The sequence below is a fragment of the Neoarius graeffei genome, chromosome 3 (assembly GCF_027579695.1).
Source record: "Neoarius graeffei isolate fNeoGra1 chromosome 3, fNeoGra1.pri, whole genome shotgun sequence".
NCBI classification, from domain to species: domain Eukaryota; kingdom Metazoa; phylum Chordata; class Actinopteri; order Siluriformes; family Ariidae; genus Neoarius; species Neoarius graeffei.
The window spans coordinates 5,842,143-5,865,684 of NC_083571.1; the positions used below are offsets into that span (position 1 = coordinate 5,842,143).

Below are 23,542 nucleotides of genomic sequence, written 5' to 3' on the forward strand. Positions count from 1 at the left end.
CATTATTCGTAAAAGCACACACTCTGAAATTCACTGATCTGGTTAAACACAAGACTGCACAAATTATGTATAAAGCAAGACATAACCTTCTTCCGGGTGAGGTACAAAATACGTTTATGGAAAGGCAGGGTGGGTATAACCTGAGAGGGGAAATGAATTTTAAGAGAGTAAATGTTAGAACAACTCTGAAAAGTATGTGCACAACAGTCTGTGGGGTGAAACTGTGGAATGGTCTGGATAATGAACTCAAAAATAGCACCAACATAAAACTGTTTAAAAAATTATATAAAAATATGTTAATAACTAGACATGGACACTCTAACGAGTGCAAACCCCGCCTTTTCCCTATTAAAATACATTGAGCGAAAATTTCGAAGTTCTGCCATGACCTTGACCTTTGACCTTTGACCTCCAAAATTTAATGGTTTCCTTCCTGGGTGATTGGCAACACATGTACAAAATTTGGTCCAAATCGATCCATTGGTTCTTGAGATATCTTGCAGACACACAGACAGACAGACAGACAGACAGATACACACAGACTGACGCAGGTGAAAATAATAACCCCTCCGACTACTGTCGGCGGGGTTAAAAATATATGAGAATGAGGACAGGCAGACTATATAGGTGATGATGAAATTGAGAGTAAGTCTGTGACTGGTCTTGTATTTAGTGTATAGCTATAGGTATGTGTATATGTATGTACTGTATAGATGTATTGTATGTGTGTATACAGTGGTGCTTGAAAGTTTGTGAACCCTTTAGAATTTTCTATATTTCTGCATCAATATGACCTAAAACATCATCAGATTTTCACACAAGTCCGAAAAGTAGATAAAGAGAACTCAGTTAAACAAATGAGACAAAAATATTATACTTGGTCATTTATTTATTGAGGAAAATGATCCAATATTACATATCTGTGAGTGGCAAAAGTATGTGAACCTCTGGGATTAGCAGTTAATTTGAAGGTGAAATTAGAGTCAGGTGTTTTCAATCAATGGGATGACAATCAGGTGTGAGCGGGCACCCTGTTTTATTTAAAGAACAGGGATCTATCAAAGTCTGATCTTCACAACACATGTTTGTGGAAGTGTATCATGGCATGAACAAAGGAGATTTCTGAGGACCTCAGAAAAAGCGTTGTTGATGCTCATCAGGCTGGAAAAGGTTACAAAACCATCTCTAAAGAGTTTGGACTCCACCAATCCACAGTCAGACAGATTGTGTACAAATTGAGGAGATTCAAGACCATAGTTACCCTCCCCAGGAGTGGTCGACCAACAAAGATCACTCCAAGAGCAAGGCGTGTAATAGTCGGCGAGGTCACAAAGGACCCCAGGGTAACTTCTAAGCAACTGAAGGCCTCTCTCACATTGGCTAATGTTAATGTTCATGAGTCCACCATTAGGAGAACACTGAACAACAATGGTGTGCATGGCAGGGTTGCAAGGAGAAAGCCACTGCTCTCCAAAAAGAACATTGCTGCTCATCTGCAGTTTGCTAAAGATCATGTGGACAAGCCAGAAGCCTATTGGAAAAATTTTGTGGACGGATGAGACCAAAATAGAACTTTTTGGTTTAAATGAGAAGCGTTATGTTTGGAGAAAGGAAAACACTACATTCCAGCATAAGAACCTTATCCCATCTGTGAAACATGGTGGTGGTAGTATCATGGTTTGGGCCTGTTTTGCTGCATCTGGGCCAGGACGGCTTGCCATCATTGATGGAACAATGAATTCTGAATTATACCAGTGAATTCTAAAGGAAAATGTCAGGACGTCTGTCCATGAACTGAATCTCAAGAGAAGGTGGGTCATGCAGCAAGACAACGACCCTAAGCACATAAGTCATTCTACCAAAGAATGGTTAAAGAAGAATAAAGTTAATGTTTTGGAATGGCCAAGTCAAAGTCCTGACCTTAATCCAATGGAAATGTTGTGGAAGGACCTGAAGCAAGTAGTTCATGTGAGGAAACCCACCAACATCCCAGAGTTGAAGCTGTTCTGTACGGAGGAACGGGCTAAAATTCCTCCAAGCCGGTGTGCAGGACTGATCAACAGTTACCGCAAACGTTTAGTTGCAGTTATTGCTGCACAAGGGGGTCACACCAGATACTGAAAGCAAAGGTTCACATACTTTTGCCACTCACAGATATGTAATATTGGATCATTTTCCTCAATAAATAAATGAGCAAGTATAATATTTTTGTCTCATTTGTTTAACTGGGTTCTCTTTATCTACTTTTAGGACTTGTGTGAAAATCTGATGATGTTTTAGGTCATATTTATGCAGAAATATAGAAAATTCTAAAGGGTTCACAAACTTTCAAGCACCACTGTATATGCAGGGTGCGATTTGTCAAAAAACCAGAAGGGGGGATGTTTTTTTTTTTTTTTTTAATCATGAAACGTCACAAAATTAAGGTAACAATAGGCTAACAGCTCAATAACATCCGATGATATCAAATGAATAACACTAAATGAAAATGAACACTAAACCATAAATTCATCTTCCTATCTCTCTGACTAAATACACGAACACTAACACACAACAAAGTTCGCATTGCTTGTCGCGTTGCTGTGATGTTTCTCTCCCTCCGGATTAAATGGACAGTGACTCGAAAATCACTAAAATACATGAATACTAAATGAACAGTTTGCTCTGATGGCGCAGTTCACATTGTGCGCAGCTTTCCGATTTAAACTGTTTTTTTTTCTCATCCTTATACTTCCTGTTTCATGGACTGTAACGGATTTGCTTATTTAGTAATTTTAATACAGAATTTACTTTGAAATTATAATCAGACATTCCAACGCCCCCCCTAAAAAAAAAAAATCGGCCGTGAAAAAGGCGGCATCCGCCAAAAGGCGCGCTGTTTGCATCCCTGCATAGAACGCAAAGATATTGTTATTATCTACAATGTATCGATTTGCTGGGGACGTTCGTGAACATCAAAGCTGCCACTTCGGGTCATTTTGAAAGTGAGTGCAATGTAGACCATAGAAAACTGTGTCACAACATGCCTGTCATGTCAACTTTTTTTTTGGTTTGTTTGTTTTATTGACGGGGTTGTCCCTGAGGATTTTTTTTCAGCAGAGATAAAAACCAGAGGGGGGGATGATCCCCACCATCCCCCCAGCAAATCGCACCCAGTATATATGCATAACATAAGTATCTGTATATATGATTTGATTTGGTCGATATTATACCATGTCGGTATGTCTTGGTATGTTGGTATGTTTTCTTTTTGTTTGTTGCTTTTGTTTTCTTTTGTGTATATATAGTTTATTATGGCGGAAAGTGACGTTTGATTAGCGGTGGTATAGAGGGTTAGGATTGGATAAGTTATTACTTCTTCCTAATCCTTTCTGAACATTATTATGTTACTGCCTTGTGGCTACGCTATTCTGTTTGTTTATGACGATGTTTTGATTATTGCATTTTTTATTTAAATTTTTTTATTTTTATATCTTTCTTCTTTATTGTTCAGAATAAAGTAATCAATCAATCACTCAATCAATCAATCAATCAATCAATCTCTAGTGCCCTATATAGTGAGTAGGGAGCGATTTCGGACACAGGGCATGTGTCATTTTGAAAGCATGTTTAAAATTTTGTTAACTATTTCCCTTGTTTTCCCATCAAGAAAAATGTTTATTTTAAAGAAATGGTTGGTGACTTGTTTAAATAACTAATATCTCATCTCATCTCATTATCTCTAGCCGCTTTATCCTTCTACAGGGTCGCAGGCAAGCTGGAGCCTATCCCAGCTGACTACGGGCGAAAGGCGGGGTACACCCTGGACAAGTCGCCAGGTCATCACAGGGCTGACACACAGACACAGACAACCATTCACACTCACATTCACACCTACGGTCAATTTAGAGTCACCAGTTAACCTGACCTGCATGTCTTTGGACTGTGGGGGAAACCGGAGCACCCGGAGGAAACCCACGCGGACACGGGGAGAACATGCAAACTCCACACAGAAAGGCCCTCGCCGGCCCCGGGGCTCGAACCCAGGACCTTCTTGCTGTGAGGCGACAGCGCTAACCACTACACCACCGTGCCGCCCTAAATAACTAATATTTGTGACAAAAACATCACTTTATATGCACGCGAGTTGTACTTTTCTAAAACTGCAAAGCCCCTTTTCTCTTTTAAAGGAGACTTTTTTTAATCATGTGATTTTTTTTTTTTAAACGATTAGATAAATGATGGACCAGACATGATTGAAGAAAAAAAAAGTGATTTTTCTTTATTTTTGACCCCCAAAAAAAAGATCCGGTAAAAGGAATTAGCACTGGGTAACAGGGATGCGTTTGCACGCGCATGTGCACAGCTGTGCATGTGTATGTGAGATGGCCAAGAGAAAAGGATATGCGCTATGTGTTTGTACTTCATAATGGTCAAGAAGGTGGAAAGAGAGAGAGGGAGAGATGGAGAGGAGATGGAGATGGTGACAGGTGTGCCTTGCTTCTCCTAAAGCATGCCATGGGTGGGTGTTTCTGGCCCCCATGCAGTACGAGTTCTGTCCATCCTCTTCGACAAAGGGTAAGAAATACAAAGACAAAAGATATTTCATAAGACCTTAGAGCTCTGCGTGGACTACCAGTGCAGAGAATGTACTGTACTTCACAATATTCTTGCTTATCTACAAAAAAAAACAAAATGGTTCAGTTGCAAAACCTACATCCAGTAGTATTCAAGATAGACTTGCAGATGAAAACTTGCCTGACCTTTTGACCTATAAGGCCTTCTCTAGTTTGGCCCACACTTCTTTCTCAATTTCAATTCTCAACGTAGTCATGCGGGCGGCACGGTGGTGTAGTGGTTAGCGCTGTCGCTTCACAGCAAGAAGGTCCGGGTTCGAGCCCCGTGGCCGGCGAGGGCCTTTCTGTGTGGAGTTTGCATGTTCTCCCCGTGTCCGCGTGGGTTTCCTCCGGGTGCTCCGGTTTCCCCCACAGTCCAAAGACATGCAGGTTAGGTTAACTGGTGACTCTAAATTGAGCGTAGGTGTGAATGTGAGTGTGAATGGTTGTCTGTGTCTATGTGTCAGCCCTGTGATGACCTGGCGACTTGTCCAGGGTGTACCCCGCCTTTCGCCCATAGTCAGCTGGGATAGGCTCCAGCTCGCCTGCGACCCTGTAGAACAGGATAAAGTGGCTAGAGATAATGAGGTGAGATGAGACTTCATAAGTACACTGGAACATGTGATTATTACATAGCACTATGTTATTATATTTTAACAAAACACACATATGCCCTATTCCCCCCCCCACACACACACTTTCTGCGACGTCTGTGCTTCTCTGTCTCACTGAGATCATTTCTGGTTTTCTTCCTGCCTAATACTAGGTCCTTCCTGTATTTCTCTTGTTCCTGCTCTAAATATTTCGCTCTCCTCGCTGGCTCAGCATCACGCCGCTGAGTACGATAGCGCCGCTGCTTTTCTGTAGCACTGCGTGGTGGATTGGCTCCATGTAAGTATGGAATTTGCATTGAAAAACTGATCTTAAATATCGACAACTTCAGTAATTTCAAATGTAAAACTTGAAAATCAGCTAAATAGTATTGTATTGACTGATATCCATACTAATAAATCAATAAACCAGAGGAGTCTCCTCATTCCTGTTACTATTACTCACTCTTCATTTAAGTAACATGGTAGGTTTTAGCATAGAATTAGCAAAAACCTGTGGCTATATTTCATGGCATCCATGCTAATAGCATAAGGATATTCTAGTGATTTACCAAAATTAACATTTTTAAAATAAACAAACATAATTTAGGTTACTGGACAATATGTTAGATTGTCCATCCCAGTTATGGTTACAATACTATTGACTATATCAAAAAATTAATCCGAGAACTGACTTTTGGTCTTCCCATGAGCTTCAGATGACCCCAAAGATGTAACTTCCTGTTGGATATGTGACTTGAGGAATGTTCCAAAATTTTCAGAGGGAGGAATGCATTACAGTAACAGGACTGAGGGAAAACTTCAGGACAACTAAAATGTATATTTGAAGGGTTTGGTTCCAAAACGCGATAAATGCCAAATTTGAAAAATTGAAACTCCTGCCACCAAACCATTAGCAATTATCATATCTTACTCGTACCATATTCAGTTTTCGCCAAAACACGATATCTGCCATTGATTTACACACTGCATTACGGCCTTTCATTCCAAAACGCAACAAGCACCATCACTGATTTTTCTCAAAACCAGACATATCCATTTGGCCAATCAGAGGCCACGACTGGCGTGAAGTCTTCTAAGATGGCTGTGCTCATGAAGTAGGAAATCGCTTCGTCACTTCTCAAATTTATTGGACAATTTCACGCTGAATGATGAATAATTTCAATAGAATAATCTAAAAAAATAAAATAATCTGTCATGAAAGAACACAGTTGAATGCACTTTAAATAGAAAGGGATTTGTAGCATTTTGGGGGAAAATGCCGTGACGTGGATATGTAGCAACTTGACAAAAAAAATTATTACTTGGTTCAGTTAAAAGCTGTTAATTAGTTTTGGATTTCATTTTTGAAGTTGATTATCATTAAGGAGTTAGTCAATAAATTTTAAAACAGGTTTTCCTTTTATCACTTCCCGTAATCAGAAAAAGTGATTTTTCTCTAAGCAGTGGAATTGGATATATAGCGTTTTGGAACCAAGCTCTTCATTTTAACTTCAATATTGTGCATTTCTTATTTTAAAAATATCTTTAAAGAATAGATGGGATATGGAGTTATACAAATATATGCAAAAAAATTCCTTAAAGTGCCATTCCACCATTGGATGTATTCTTTGGCATAAAATACAATATATTTTGACAATATATATAAATGGTATCACTAGATAGAGAAATCTTTTAGCTTCAAAATGATATATCAAACATAATTTTTTGACAACGACAAGTATATTAATTTTGCGACCAAAGTCACCTACCCTTTTAATTTCCGCGCGTGATGTCATCGGCAGGTTCCCCTTCTTGTGTACCACGTGACGTGTGACGTAGCACAGATTATCAGCAATGGCGGATAGAACGCGATAAAAATAATACCAATAAATCTAGCTAATACCAATAAATCTAGCTAACTGAAAGATTAACTCAACATTTTTTGCAATTTTTTTGGCCCCCATATACGAGGAGAAATGACTCTCTCACTTTGGGGGTTTCCTGGTCTAAAAATAGACCGACACGTGGTACACAAGAAGGGGAACCTGCCGATGACATCACGTTTCACTACCGCGCGGAAATTAAAAGGGTAGGTGACTTTGGTCGCAAAATTAATATACTTGTCGTTGTCAAAAAATTATGTTTGATATATCATTTTGAAGCTAAAATTTCTCTGTCTAGTCATGTTGTCATAAAATATATTGTATTTTATTCCAAAGAATACATCCAATGGTGGAATGGCACTTTAAGGATTTAATTCATTGTATTTAAAGGTCATAGGCAATGGTTGGAGGTGAAATGTAGAATATCAACTTTGTCTAGAAGAACAACCCAAAAAGTGAATTAAATTTTCCTAGTGTCTAATTTGCAGCCTAAAATTGAATAAAATGGTTAAAATATACTGTTTTGCCCAATTTCTGATGGTTTGTTTACATCTCACTTATGCGCACTTTCACCGCCAGGGGACCGTCGTTGTGACGTCATTTAAGCCAAACAGACCGAGAGCAGCTCTGTGTTTACCTGCGAACTGAGCACACGTGTACGGACTTTGGTTGTGAGAGGTTGTGTAAAATGTCTGAAAGCGATAGCGATTTTGAAGTAGGAACTCTCCAAATTGAATATCGAGAGGTGAAACCATATATGTATGACCCTATGGCCGTTACGAAGCAATCGGTGAACGTGGCTCACTGGTTTGACCGTGCGGCCTCAGAATCGGACAGCGACTCGGCCGACTCTGATCGCGGTGACCCCGGACCTCAACAAGACTCGCGCCCAAACGATTTATCCTGCTAGTTATGATAAATTCCTACTTTCGTCGTAATACTAAATAAAAGCCCTTTTGAAGAATAATTAAACCGCCCTCCCTAGTGGATACAGGGAACGATTACCGGACAGCGCGCCGGTAGGCCACATTAGCCTGCCATCCGCGGCATTATACTATTTATAGCCGACTCTAAGCGAGGAAATATCCCTTTGTCTCATTTCCACAATGATTGTACAGGATCCCTCAGGATTCTTGACTTGTCAATTGCAAGCAAAAGTAAAAATGTTTACCTCCAATCTTCTCCTTTTTGCTTGAGCGTTGCTGCTCCGTTTCTTCTTTGACTGCTTGATTTTGTTTCACGCGCACAATCCACTCTCTCCGCCTCATCTCCTTTTTTGGTGAAAGCCAATCCACTCTCTCTGCCTCTTCTCCTCTATCAGAAAAAGGTAAAAACTTCTTCCTGAACCGGCCCCGTTGTTACAGTTCACTGCACAGCAATAAGGCATGTTTTTTCTTTGGAAATTCCTGAACGCACGTCTGCACTCGAGCCGAACGGCAATGTAAGTAAACGGGAGTGGACTCAACTCAAGCGGTTTGTTTGTCTTAAATGACGTCACATGCCGAGTGGTCACGAAAATAACCGAACAGAAATTCGCCGCGATCCGCGCTAACTTATTTTAATTATTACTTATTAACAATACTTCTTGGGACCAGAAGAAAATTACAGGGGGTTTAATATATAAAGTTTCAAATGTGTATAAAATTAAAACCATTGCCTATGAGCTTTAATGGTAAAGTAAGGTGTTTGAAAGCAGGGACAGGTAACAAATGCAATGTTTCAGTGTTCTGGGCAGCTTTCATCAATGTTTTTAATTATATATCATAAATTTTCAATTAGATCAATATGTAGGACACTTTAATAATAAAATTAATTTCATGGCTATTTTTATGCATATTTATAGATATAATGTCCTGGGGACGGAAATGGCACCCATTCGGTCCAATGATGCCTCAGACCAATCTTATGGCACAAATGGTCTGATGTTTCTTCTCAGGTCCCCTATCATGGGTATAAATGGGTATAAAAGCATTAGGAAGAAAAATAGAAGGAGCAGCAGTGGGCAGCTATGCTACAGCACCTGGGGAGCAGTTGGGGGTTTGGTGCCTTGCTCAAGGGCACTTCAGCCATGATACAGAGGGAGGTGAAAGGGCTGTGCATTCACTCAACTCCCCTCATGTTTTTCCTGCCGGTCCCAGAAATCAAACCAGTGACCCTTTGGGCCCAAGGCTGCTTCTCTAACCTTCAGGCTATGGCTGCCCCCGAACAGAGATTGTTTGTGTTCCTTTTCATACTTCCATACTATTAATATGGGGAAAAAAAAGTATGTAGGGTGTCTGAATAATCAGTAGATATTTAATAGTAGTCGAACGCTACCTGAATGATCTAGTATGCAAATGTACCACACTACACGATACCAAGCTATCCCATAATTCAGCTGGAGCCTCCGAATAACCAAAGAACTACCATCTTGAGATATGGTTTGCAGCTATCCTACAAGAAGATGGAGACGATGGTGTTCAGAAGAGCTTACTGTTAATGAAATTGCAGTCAAAAAAGGTAAGGCAGAAGTGATACCTTAGGCATCTGATATCTAATTCTAACAAACCATCAGCATTCCTCTATTAAAGGATATCCTTGGCTTTGGAAAAATGGAATTGAGTAAAACACATCCTTACAGATCGTGAAATCTACTTGAGATGTCACATCAAGATTTTGAACACGTGTCCGCTCCCGTCTGTTGTACAGCATCCAAGCATGGGAATTATCAAGTACAGAGTGACAGAAGATGGATCCATCTATCCATCCATTATCCATAACCACTTATCCTGTGCAGGGTCACAGGCAAGCTGGAGCCTACCCCAGCTGACTATGGGTGAGAGGCAGGGTACACCCTGGACAAGTCACCAGGTCATCACAGAGTTGACACACAGAGACAAGCAACCATTCACACACACACACACACACACACACGGTCAATTTAGAGCCACCAATTACAACCCCGATTCCAAAAAAGTTGGGACAAAGTACAAATTGTAAATAAAAACGGAATGCAATGATGTGGAAGTTTCAAAATTCCATGTTTTATTCAAAATAGAACATAGATGACATATCAAATGTTTAAACTGAGAAAATGTATCATTTAAAGAGAAAAATTAGGTGATTTTAAATTTCGTGACAACAAAACATCTCAAAATAGTTGGGACAAGGCCATGCTTCCCACTGTGAGACATCCCCTTTTCTCTTTACAACAGTCTATAAACGTCTGGGGACTGAGGAGACAAGTTGCTCAAGTTTAGGGATAGGAATGTTAACCCATTCTTGTCTAATGTAGGATTCTAGTCGCTCAACTGTCTTAGGTCTTTTTTGTCGTATCTTCCGTTTTATGATGCGCCAAATGTTTTCTATGGGTGAAAGATCTGGACTGCAGGCTGGCCAGTTCAGTACCCGGACCCTTCTTCTACGCAGCCATGATGCTGTAATTGATGCAGTATGTGGTTTGGCATTGTCATGTTGGAAAATGCAAGGTCTTCCCTGAAAGAGACGTCGTCTGGATGGGAGCATATGTTGCTCTAGAACCTGGATATACCTTTCAGCATTGATGGTGTCTTCCCAGATGTGTAAGCTGTCCATGCCACACGCACTAATGCAACCCCATACCATCAGAGATGCAGGCTTCTGAACTGAGCGCTGATAACAACTTGGGTCGTCCTTCTCCTCTTTAGTCCGAATGACACGGCGTCCCTGATTTCCATAAAGAACTTCAAATTTTGATTCGTCTGACCACAGAACAGTTTTCCACTTTGCCACAGTCCATTTTAAATGAGCCTTGGCCCAGAGAAGACGTCTGCGCTTCTGGATCGTGTTTAGATACGGCTTCTTCTTTGAACTATAGAGTTTTAGCTGGCAACGGCGGATGGCACGGTGAATTGTGTTCACAGATAATGTTCTCTGGAAATATTCCTGAGCCCATTTTGTGATTTCCAATACAGAAGCATGCCTGTATGTGATGCAGTGCCGTCTAAGGGCCCGAAGATCACGGGCACCCAGTATGGTTTTCCGGCCTTGACCCTTACGCACAGATTCTTCCAGATTCTCTCAATCTTTTGATGATATTATGCACTGCAGATGATGATATGTTCAAACTCTTTGCAATTTTACACTGTCGAACTCCTTTCTGATATTGCTCCACTATTTGTCAGCGCAGAATTAGGGGGATTGGTGATCCTCTTCCCATCTTTACTTCTGAGAGCCGCTGCCACTCCAAGATGCTCTTTTTATACCCAGTCATGTTAATGACCTATTGCCAATTGCCCTAATGAGCTGCAATTTGGTCCTCCAGCTGTTCCTTTTTTGTACCTTTAACTTTTCCAGCCTCTTATTGCCCCTGTCCCAACTTTTTTGAGATGTGTTGCTGTCATAAAATTTCAAATGAGCCAATATTTTGCATGAAATTTCAAAATGTCTCACTTTCGACATTTGATATGTTGTCTATGTTCTATTGTGAATACAATATCAGTTTTTGTGATTGGTAAATTATTGCATTCCATTTTTATTTACAATTTTTACTTTGTCCCAACTTTTTTGGAATCGGGGTTGTAACCTAACCTGCACGTCTTTGGACTGTGGGGGAAACCAGAGCACCCGGAGGAAACCCACACAGAGAACATGCAAACTCCACAAAGAAAGGCCCTGGCCAGCCACTGAGCTCAAACCCAGAACCTTCTTGCTATGAAGCAACAGTGCTAACCACTACACCAATGTGCCACCCGAGAAGATGGATGTGGTATGGATTTTTTTAAGGAAAATGATTGCCAGGGATATGCATGGAAAATTGTTCCAAATTTTTCTTGTGTTCGCCAGAAGGGTGTCAACCTAACACCTCAAATGGAAAGAGAGCTTGATTAGGCCTTTGAAATTTCAAATACAAAACTGTATCAAATAACCAAATCTGATTCGATTCAAGAATTTTGCCATATTCAATATTTGAAATACACTGTGCATGTATGCAGGATGGAAAAGCATGCTGTACAAAAGCAAATTATGTTCAATAAAAGACATAACTGGAAGATGATGGAAGACCTCCTTGGAGTGGACAGGCAGCAGGTCCTCAAAACCATGCTAATCAAAAAGGACTTCCTACACTTGTTGTATATATGATTTCTATCAGCCAAGGAAGCGCACCCCAAGGCCGAGTGCATGTCATGTGGGGAAATTCGATGATGATGATGATGATGATGATGATGAACCAAAGAAGAATTCCCCTAGGGAAAAATAGAAAGAAGACAGCTTTCTGAAGTGAAGCAGTGTTGTACAAATCTATCAGAATTTATTTAAACATTTTTTTTTTATTTCTCAGCATGCATAGGTTTACATCATCTATGGAACATCTGGGTCAGAGGATGGGTAAATTAGCGGTGGTAAATTGTACATCCAAAATGTGTCCTTATACTGTAACTCGCACACATACTCATAGAAGGTACTACAGTAACAGTCAGGTAGTAAGTTGTTAATAACCGTCATTAGTACATACAGTACTGAGTATTCCAATGCAGCCTGTGTGGCTAATACACAGATTAGCTTGCTTTGCGAATCTAATCTGAGAAGAAACAGAGCACGTAAATAGCATATAAATCAAACGACCAATTTTCACGCTGATAATGCGATAAATAACTTGAGTTCTATTAGCTAGCTTTAGTTGATATATGGCTTCTAGCATTTGTCACCAGAACAACAACAAGTAGCACAAATCACATCATATGTCAACAAATGTCTCGGTTTTTCTGCAGCGTGGGATTTTTTTCAGTAGGTCTGGATTATTTATTTTTCAGCTTGCTCTCTCGAGGAGAAAGATGAGATCCTGGCTGGGAGTAGAAAGCTATAAACTGAGGTTTAAAAAGATGAAGCAGCAGCTTCATCTTATATAAATATGTGCGCTCTGTTAGCTAAGCATGACTCAGGTTCAGGTTAATAATGTATCTAGATTGCATGCAGTTAACTAACGTCTGTAATGTTTGACGCTTATGTTATCTGATGTTCCCTGCAATATTAACTTGCAACTCATTAGACTAAAGGCCTCTGCATGCTCTTGCGACAAGGCTTTCGCAGACAGCTTTTCGCAGACAGTTGTAATTTATCGTTGAGCGGGGAGTAATAGGCATGCGCGATGTTATTCACCGCTACAACGCAAGGGGGCGCGAAGTCATGAAATCGCTAGGAGTAGTTGGTGGGTGTGGTTAGTGGAGTGTTTATCCTCTGGTTACTTATAATGACTAGAACTGGAGTCGTATAGATGTCCGTACTTCCTCACTTTCTCGATCAACCGCTCTTCGTGCTGCTCCATCTTCGCTCGTGTTTTTAAAAATGGCGGTCGTGAAAACAAACCAAACCAGGAAAGTAGGGAAGTGGAAGTGCGTGTACAGCGGATGTAGAGTGGACCAATCAGAGCCCTCTTGTCTGCGACGCTGTCTGCGAGGCTTCTGCGGTGGTCACAATTTTTGGGAGGTGCGCGCAGAGCGTCTGCGAAGGTGGGGGGGCTACGCAGACGCTATCTGCGACACCGTCTGCGAGGACTGCGTTGTCAGCATAAATTGGCCTTAAGGTGTTGAGTCCTGTCTTTTCAGCCAGAATGGAAATAATACATCCATCTATCCATAACTGATTATCCTGTGCAGGGTCACAAGCAACCTGGTGCCTATCCCAGCTGACTATGGGCGAGAGGCAGGGTACACCCTGGACAAGTCACCAGATCATCACAGAAAATGGAAATAATCCATCTATCCAGTGCAGGGTCATGGGCAAAGCTGAAGCCTATCTCAGCTGACTATGGGTGAGAGGCAGAGTACACCTTGGAGAAGTCACCAGATGATCACAGGGCTGACACAGAGACAACCATTTACACTCACGCCTACAGTGAATTTAGAGCCACCAATTAACCTAACCTGCATGTCTTGGGACTGTGGGGGAAACCGGAGCACCCGGAAGAAACCCACACAGACACAGGGAGAACATGCAAACTCCACACAGAAAGGCCCCTGTCAGCCACTGGGCTCAAACCCAGAACCTTCTTGCTGTGAGGCAACAGTGCTCACCACTACATCACCATGCCACCAGAATGGAAATAATGGTACATGGAGTTCGAACAGCCACAACTGCGTTGTCAGGACTACATTACCCATCAGCCTCTGCACCTCACGAGAGCTCAGATATTTGAGTTCTGTCTCAAACCCTGTTCAGATACAAAGCCTGTTAATGCATGAGGTAAAAACAACACTGGATCGATCACAAATTTTCATTCTCACTCAAGTATTTCAAACATACCAAACCAGATATGACGTATAAATCACGAGGCAGCAAGTCATTATTGTTGGTCCAAGCTGAGATATTAGAGACTTAGAAACACCACAGCATCGTGAGCAATACCAGATCTCTGATGAGCAATTTGGTCTTCATCATAGGCAGCATGGAGAAGCCATGGCCAAATGGTTAGAGAAACAGCTTTGGGACCAAAAAGTTGCTGGTTTGATTCCCTGAACCAGCAGGGTTGGCTCAAATACCCTTGAGCAAGGTACCTAACCCCCAACTGCTCTGGCAAGTGTAGTGGCATACCTTGTGCCTGATTGGCCAAAGAAAAGCTGATGATGCAATTATCAGTTCAGGCAAGAACCTGGCCATAATAATAATAATAAGCGAGCGGCACGGTGGTGTAGTGATTAGCGCTGTCACTTCACAGCAAGAAGGTCTGGGTTTGAGCCCCGTGGCCGGTGAGGGCCTTTTCTGTGTGGAGTTTGCATGTTCTCCCCGTGTCCGCGTGGGTTTCCTTCGGGTGCTCCGGTTTCCCCCACAGTCCAAAGACATGCAGGTTAGGTTAACTGGTGACTCTAAATTGAGCGTAGGTGTGAATGTGAGTGTGAATGGTTGTCTGTGTCTATGTGTCAGCCCTGTGATGACCTGGCGACTTGTCCAGGGTGAACCCCGCCTTTCGCCCGTAGTCAGCTGGGATAGGCTCCAGCTTGCCTGCGACCCTGTAGAACAGGATAAAGCGGCTAGAGATAATGAGATGAGATGAGATAATAATAAGCAGCGAGCAGTTCTTAGATTTCCATATCGTTCCAATCTCCAGCCATGTCTGCCGATGTTGTTTTGAGTTTACAACTAGTTGCTTTACATTGAGGCAATATGAATAGTTCAAATGTAATATCACAACATCATCGTTTACATCACCTCCAGCAACATCATGACTGCCCCAACATGGAAATCTGATACTTCCGATTCCCACCAGAGCCATAAGAACAGTTTTCCATAAATGTTACCAAGTCACCAGAGGAGATATTAATATTTTGACGTCACCATTTTGCTCCCTTTCCCACATGACCCCATTACAGCATGATAGTAGAAAATATAAAGTTTTCAGCATAAGATGGAATGGAGGATCAGATAGAACTTTGTGTGTTTTTATGTTCCTCCATTGACTGAGTTCTTGTACCTAGCATGTTTTGTATTGCACTGGTTAATTAAACGTTATCTGCACTTGAATCTGGGCAGCATGGTGGTGTAGTGGTTAGCACTGTCGCCTTAAGCCTCGGTCACAACCGGCCGTACGTGCTCCTACGGCCGGTCTACGTGCAGAAAACGCAAGAAATGCACGGAGGGCGCACGTGTGACGTGCTGATTTTCGAACCGCAAACCGGCTGCAGAGGTTCTTTGTCATGTCAAACAAACTCTACGGGCGCTTACGTTTTTTCAGGTTGCAAGACAAACTTACGGCCAACGTGCGTCTTTCTCCATGAACAAAAAAAATGCAGCGATTTGGGAAACGCCAAAAATTGCATGGCCAAAAAATCGTACATCTGGTTGTGACCTAGGCTTTACAGCAAGAGGGTTCTGGGTTCGAGCCCCGTGGCCGGCGAGGGCCTTTCTGTGTGGAGTTTGCATGTTCTCCCCGTGTCCGCGTGGGTTTCCTCCGGGTGCTCCGGTTTCCCCCACAGTCCAAAGACATGCAGGTTAGGTTAACTGGTGACTCTAAATTGACCGTAGGTGTGAATGTGAGTGTGAATGGTTGTTTGTCTCTATGGGTCAGCCCTGTGATGATCTGGTGACTTGTTCAGGGTGTACCCCACCTCTCGCCCATAGTCAGCTGGGATAGGCTCCAGCTTGCCCGCCACCCTGCACAGGATAAGCGTTTACAGATAATGGATGCACTTGAATCCACCCTGGAGTCCAATCTTTGGCATGTGTGTGTTACATACTGTGTTTAGGTCATGTATCCATAGAACCTTATACCATACGATTTTATCTGTGAACGTGGAGAGAGCACTTTTCTAAACAAACAAGCAAACAAAAAACACATTTCTGTGGTTGAGTAATTTTTCCAATATACTACTATAACCATCATGATTTGCAGCAGTGATTAGCCCATCAGACCAGATACCAAGCTAGAGCCGACAGCATTTATACCCTGGTTGAAGTGTATATCACGAAGTGAAGTCACGAAGCTTGTGCATGGAGCCTGACTTTCCTAAGACAAATGTTGCTGCTCAGGCTGGAGTGATAAATCTATGACTCTTCGGTGTCCTGATATTCCAAGACACAACATGAAATAATGTCTCATGCACCTTCTGAGAGACACGCAGGGACACATCGTTCTCATTAGATGCTGCATTTAATCACCTGGTCATCGTACAGTGGAGGAGACTGAAGCTGAAGCATCTTGTTAATGAGGAAATCTCACACTCGGGTAAGCATCAGCTTAGATAGCAAGGTTTAGCGGTACCGTAAATCCTTTAATGTTTGAATCTTTTCATGTGTGACCTCAATGTTGGGTCTGGAGTTTTAGTCGAAAATTAGTCAGAAACATAACGTTCATCAGTGGGAACATTTTATTCTCCTATGGTCTTGTGATTTATTTTGCAAACATTTTAATGTCATATTTTAAATAAATAAATAAATAAAATTAATTTTCAAGCTCACACAAAAACATTCTGGTGCATTAGAAAGTGTTCCGAAAGTGAATACTGTAGCTAATGTCATATAACATTAGCGTGAAATATTACAGACATTAGCTAGCTACATGCAGTGTGATTAATAAACTGAACCTTCCAGAAACATCTATTATAGTTTTATAGTAGGCTAATATATTTTTTACAGTGGAATGTTAAGAGAAAAATATATTGAGAAAGAAACCCTTGGTAAAATTTTCTATAGATTTCTATAGAAAAAAAATCTATAAAAATTCTATAAAATTTCTAAATTAAATTTTATAGAATTTTTATAGACTTTTTGTAGAAATTTTATAGAGTTTAAATAGAAATTTTATAGAGTTTTAATAGAAACTTTATAGAGTTTTAATAGAAATGTTATAGAGATTATACATAGAAATCTTATAGAATTCCTATAGAAAGTCAACAGAACGACTGGTTCTTGAGAATGGTTTATATTTCGTATCTGAACATTTAAAGCATAAGAAACAAGAAAGAAATAATTCCTGCTTTCACTTAAGAGATGGTCGGATCGGGACCCTGCAGTTAGTGGTTGCAGTGTGTAAAAATGAATCTCATCTCATTATCTGTAGCCGCTTTATCCTTCTACAGGGTCGCAGGCAAGCTGGAGCCTATCCCAGCTGACTACGGGCGAAAGGCGGGGTTCACCCTGGACAAGTCGCCAGGTCATCACAGGACTGACACATAGACACAGACAACCATTCACACTCACATTCACACCTACGCTCAATTTAGAGTCACCAGTTAACCTAACCTGCATGTCTTTGGACTGTGGGGGAAACCGGAGCACCCGGAGGAAACCCACGCGGACACGGGGAGAACATGCAAACTCCACACAGAAAGGCCCTCGCCGGCCACGGGGCTCGAACCCAGACCTTCTTGCTGTGAGGCAACAGCGCTAACAACTACACCACCGTGCCGCCCGTAAAAATGAATGTGAAGATGATATATGTAACTGTAAAAAAGAATTATACTGTCTATTTCGACGTTTAACATCTACTCGAATAATGTTTCAATTAAATACAGGTATATATAAAGTTAAGGGGCATCAAATTAGAGAGGTTGAAATCACTAATGAATTGATAGCATGTAATTTATCTGATATAGCAAATAAGTATATTTACATGAAAATACAAAGAAAGACGTTTGTTTCACTTCTTCCAAATGTCATTGAGCTTGACTGAAAATTAATGTATAGCGTATATCAGTGTTTATTTTGGAAGTATATTTATTAAATTATGTCTTAAACTGTAATTTACATTTGGATTAATTGAGTTGTTGATCAGAAGTGTTATTATGTGAGATAAAGTAAATGAAATAAAGAACATTTTTATTGGATATAAGTACTAAAGTTGTTCTTTGGATGCAAGGCCTTTTGTCTCAGACTGAAATTTCTGTAGGGTCTTTAAAATCCACCAAGTTGTGTTTTTATGGAAATAACCATTATGAAATTTATAAAATTATGTTGGCCCTAATAAAGTAGAGCTTCTATAGAACTCTGTATCAATTCTATAGAAATCATTTTCTATAGACTACTATTTATATAGAATTCTGTTGAGATTCTATAGAAGCTGTTTTCTATAGAGTACAACTTCTATAGAATTTATACTATTTCTATACAACTTCTATAGAAACTATTTTCTATAGAGTATTAGTTCTATAGCGTTCTATAGAGATTGTATAGAAAGAGGGGTTTCTATAGGATTTTCTATAGAGTTTCTATAGAATTCTAAAAAAAACATTTTGACAAGGGAAGAAAGAAAGAAAATCGCATTTTTAGACCTTAGAAAATAAATTCAAGAAAATTAAAACAAATACTTATATTATGGTAATGTGGCCTTGAACTAGTTCACCATGCTGTGTTGTACATTATATCTATTTATCTATTTAATGAGATTTTTAAAAAGAGTAATTAAAAAACAGCTCTGTAGAAACTTAAAAGCAATATTTTACCAAATACTGTACTAAGATCAGAGGTGGAAAGAGTACTAAAATATTATACTCAAGTACAAGTACTGTTACTCTGATGAAATTTTACTTAAGTACAAGTAAAGTTACCAGACAAAAAATCTACTCAAGTAAAAGTAAAAAGTAGATCATTTAAAATGTACTTTGAGTAAAAGTAAAACGTTACTTTTAACAATGGGTGTTTTCTGCCTCCATTGTGTTGTGCAAAAATGAAAAAGAAGAGGAAACAAGCATTGTACACGAAATATGAAAGTGAAATGTTGCGCCGAAATCTCGTAGCTTGCCTGTGTGCACTGTGTGTTATTGAACAAATGAAAAGGATTAATAAACCATGCTAGGGGTAACGAAAGGTTGGTTTCAGCACCAAAAACCATTGCAACCGTTTCAATTCAAACATTATTTGTTTTGCTTAGTATTCCTTTCTGGCCTGTTGGATGTAGAATGGTAGGAGGACTGATCACGTCAGGTTGGCGAGCTAACTTGCTTGCATGATTAGCCAACCGAATAACAGACTAGTTACCGTTATGTTACAGTACCAACAGGTTGCTACTTCAACATTAGCAATGCCATCCACTATTTTTGGAATATAACCAGCCTATTGTCGGTTTTACTATGGGAAGGAAACATTATGATGCCAATGACAATACTTACCTCAACATGCTTGCGCAGATTAGACGTCGAATTTTTGTATGCCGCAATGGTTGTCTTCTTGGGCACACATAATCTACATTGCATAATGAAACTGTCACCCCTTTTCTCTACGAAGCTGAAGTGATCACGTATGTAGGGCCAGGGGTGCACTTCATTACTGGAAGAAATTGCGTTTTCTGCAGGGTCGTCCACCACAGGTTCCTCGGTCTCCTCCATGTCCGCCATCGTCTGTGTGAGACTCGCGCGTGCGACAACTGTCCTTCCCGTGATTCATTTCCAGAACGCATTTCCCCTTCTCCGTTTTAGCCTTTTTTTTATTTATTTATTTTTTTACTCAGTAACGGTTGCGATGTAAAATGTACCGGAGTACACTACTTAAAAGAAAACATACTTAAGTAAAAGTAAAAGTGCACTTTTTAAAAATTACTTGAAAAAGTATAAGTACACAAAAAAGCTACTCAAGTACAGTAACGTAAGTAATGTAATTCGTTACTTTCCACCTCTGACTAAGATTCAATCTATTTGACAGAACCTTATAATGCCAAAGTTACAGTGTGCATCATATCACAAATATCCTTTAAAAACAAAGGCAACAGTTTTCATTCCAGCAAATTCGCATTACATTACATTACATTAACGGCATTTAGCAGATGCCAGGCTTGTAGTACTCGAGTCCGACTCATGCCCTAATTTTAAGGACTCGTGACTTGACTTGGACTTGAGCACTGATGACTCGGACCCATGCATTAACTACATTCAGACTCGTAAATTGGAGACAAGGATGCGGATTTTTTTCTTTATTTTTTTGTAACATGCCATAATTTGGCATATTTATATCTAAATTAATTTTTATACTAGTTTTGTGCAAGAGAAGCACATTCACCTGTTCATACATCATGTTCAGGAACAAACTAACATTAACGCTGCTAAAGTACCTGGAGAGACGCCCCAGGATTGTCCGCTTTGCTTATAGACCCTTTTCACATGATGTCACGACAAACGCGGCCGCCATTTTGGACATGAACTACCAGTAGTCTACCACAGCCAACAACGAGGAACAACGGCGAAGCATCAAAAGGAATATAGCCATCAAAGAAAGTTTTTACTTTCAGCAAGACTTCCATCATGCCATTATATTGTTGTGCACCTGGATGTAGTAACCATCAACACACAAGGCAAGATTTATCATTTTATCGGATACCGACAGATGCTGACCGACGGAGAAGATGGATGGTCTCTAAAATATTGGCAAAATGATGATTATTGACATAGCAATCGTGTGTAACGGGAAGCATTTGCATATCCAAAGTGTTGTGTTTACATCAAAGATAAAATAAACCAATATGACAATGACTGCTGCTGCCAGGTTGGGGACACAAACTAGTAGAAAGGAAGTGTGCCAACACACTTCCTTTGTGGTCGATTCTGCTTTAAGGTAAGATGCATTTAATTATTCGTCTGCTGTGGGTTTGGAATCGGTAGCCTGACCGATTCGTTCATGTTTGTGGTGCCATGTTTGTTGGCGCGTGTTGAAATGGAAGATTGGTTGTTGACATGATTTCCAGTGATGCTTTGGTGCTGCTGTGGATCAGATGTGTTGAGTAGCCTGACTGTTTTTTTTTTCTTGCGTGTGGTATCATTGTTGACGTGAGGTTGTTTTTTGAACATGCCAATGCGGACACGATTTCCCCTGATGAGTTATGACTTCAGACGCGATGCGTGTGTGGAGGTGTGGAGTCCGCGTGATATGTGCATAAGATAGGCTTCTCGTGTGTTTGGAGATCCGCACTCTGAGACAAGCGCAAGCACCCCCCCCAAAGGGAAAAAAAGGGACCCCCCGAAAATATCGGCATAGTTCGAACACTGGGTTGGAGAAAGTAATGGCAAATAGTGAGTGCACAAACCATAGAAGGTAAACTGTACACAGCGCCAGGGCAGTGTGATGGTATGTCTACTTTTAGATTGTGTTAGCTTATCAATGAACACACTCGTCACTCGACGAGTTTCACGTCTTTACGACGGATACTTAAATGTGTGTTAGGTATTATTGTTGCAGTCTAAGCAGTCATTGTAGCAGCTAGATAAGCGAGAACCAAAAGGGTCTGTGCCATAAACCGTTATTTCTTCTTGTCCAAAATGGCGGTCGTGTTTACGAAGGTTACGTGAGTGAAAAGGGTCTATACAGACTTTTCGTGCAGTGGGAAAAAATGCACTGCTAGGTGTTCCATATGTAGAAGAACTAATGAGGACACGACGGGGACAACCTCGAACTTCAATCGTCATTTGGCGAGACTCCACCCAGAGAAGGAAGTGACATGCTATGTTCATTGTTTTGTTGATAGTGGGTGGGGCTTGCTTGCTGAGCGATGAACTAGTTAGTGTTAACCCTCTCTCATGTTATTTGCCCTGCTGATAGTGGGCGGGGCTTGCTGAGCGATGAACAAGCTTTTTATCTGTAGCCTGTGAACTACAGTCGAGCAGTAACGTTAGTCCAACACAGTAGCAGAGATGCTTTCACATAAAGGTAGCAACAGACGCCGTCAAATGGTGTGGATGGAGTCTTGTTCTCAGACTCGACTCAAAATTTTCTTTAATGACTCGGACTTGAACACTGAGGACTTGAGGTTTAGTGACTCGACTACATCACTGGCAGACGCTCTTATCCAGAGTGACATACAACATACCCAGAGAAGCCTGGGAAGCAGTTGGGGCTTAGGCGCCTTGTTCAAGGGCCAGGGAATCAAACTAGCAACCTTTTAATCACAAAGCTGCTTCTCTAACCATGAGGCCATGACTTACCAGGCTGAAGTGAGTCAAATTTGATTTTTTGGCTTGATGTGACACAGAGCTGATGTTTTCAGGGCTGTATGGATACAGAAATCCAATCTTTTCAAATCAGATTTGAGCCACTTTTGTCAAAAGTCAAAGTCCTTCCCATGCCTTACAGTACCTGGTATTCCTAGGCAGTCTCCCACTCAAGTACTAACCAGGCCCAACCTGTATGTGGCGCATCAGGTGGCGCCGATCTCCATTTCCATAGCCCTCGGCCTCTCGCCTATTACATAGCTAGGGTTACAGTGGGGGGCTAGTCCTCTGGTAACCACAAGAGTTTAACTCCCATGCACATCTGTATTGCAGCGTGCCTTGCCAGAAGGTACCATTTTTATGATGGTCTTTTGGTATGACCCGACCGTGAATAGAACTCACGATCTCCTGATCGAGAGGCGGACACGCTACCACTAGGCCGTGAGCCACTTTTGTATGTGGTCCTAAACAGGGGTTAAATTGGGCCGGGGCTGTCCGGGGCTGAGCCCCGGCACATAAGCTCGGAGCGGATGGCATATGATCACGCACACATCAAAAGCAACAAACCCTTTTCACGATTTTCAGTTCTGAATAATTAAATATCGTTTTATTAATCAATAAACCCATGACTTTTATGAAATAGATCATAGTTTTCCTGATAACAAGACGACCTGTCAAAGCTATTTAGAACAGAACTTGCGATCAGAGATTCTGGTTTCTGGAACACTGCGTGGGTTGCCAATTCCGCTTTTTATAAGCGACTTTGGGGTTTCTTTTTTTGTGAGCTCACTTTAAAAAAAAATCAGAAGTCGTGGTTTGCGGGTTTTTGGGCTTGTGTTTCAGTGTTGTGACTTGTTTATAATTTTCTCCGTACACCGTCTCCCCTTTTACCTGCATACGATCCAATCATTATCACATTTTTTATTATTAAAAACAAAATATCAAATAATACTGAAGAGGGGAAAAAATAATACTGATCTAAATATGTTGTGTTTTTATTTTTAGACAGTATGTGTTTAGCAAAACACATACTGTCTAAAAATAAAAACACAACATATTTAGATCAGTATTATTTTTTCCCCTCTTCAGTATTATTTGATATTTTGTTT

The 23,542-nt window shown here is 40.8% G+C and overlaps 1 protein-coding gene across 1 annotated transcript in view; it reads right to left on the reverse strand.

Moving 5' to 3' along the window:
* Nucleotides 1-23,542, reverse strand: part of syndig1l (synapse differentiation inducing 1-like) — an 81,006-nt gene that overhangs the window by 53,202 nt on the left and 4,262 nt on the right. The gene's annotated exons all lie outside the window — the stretch shown is intronic.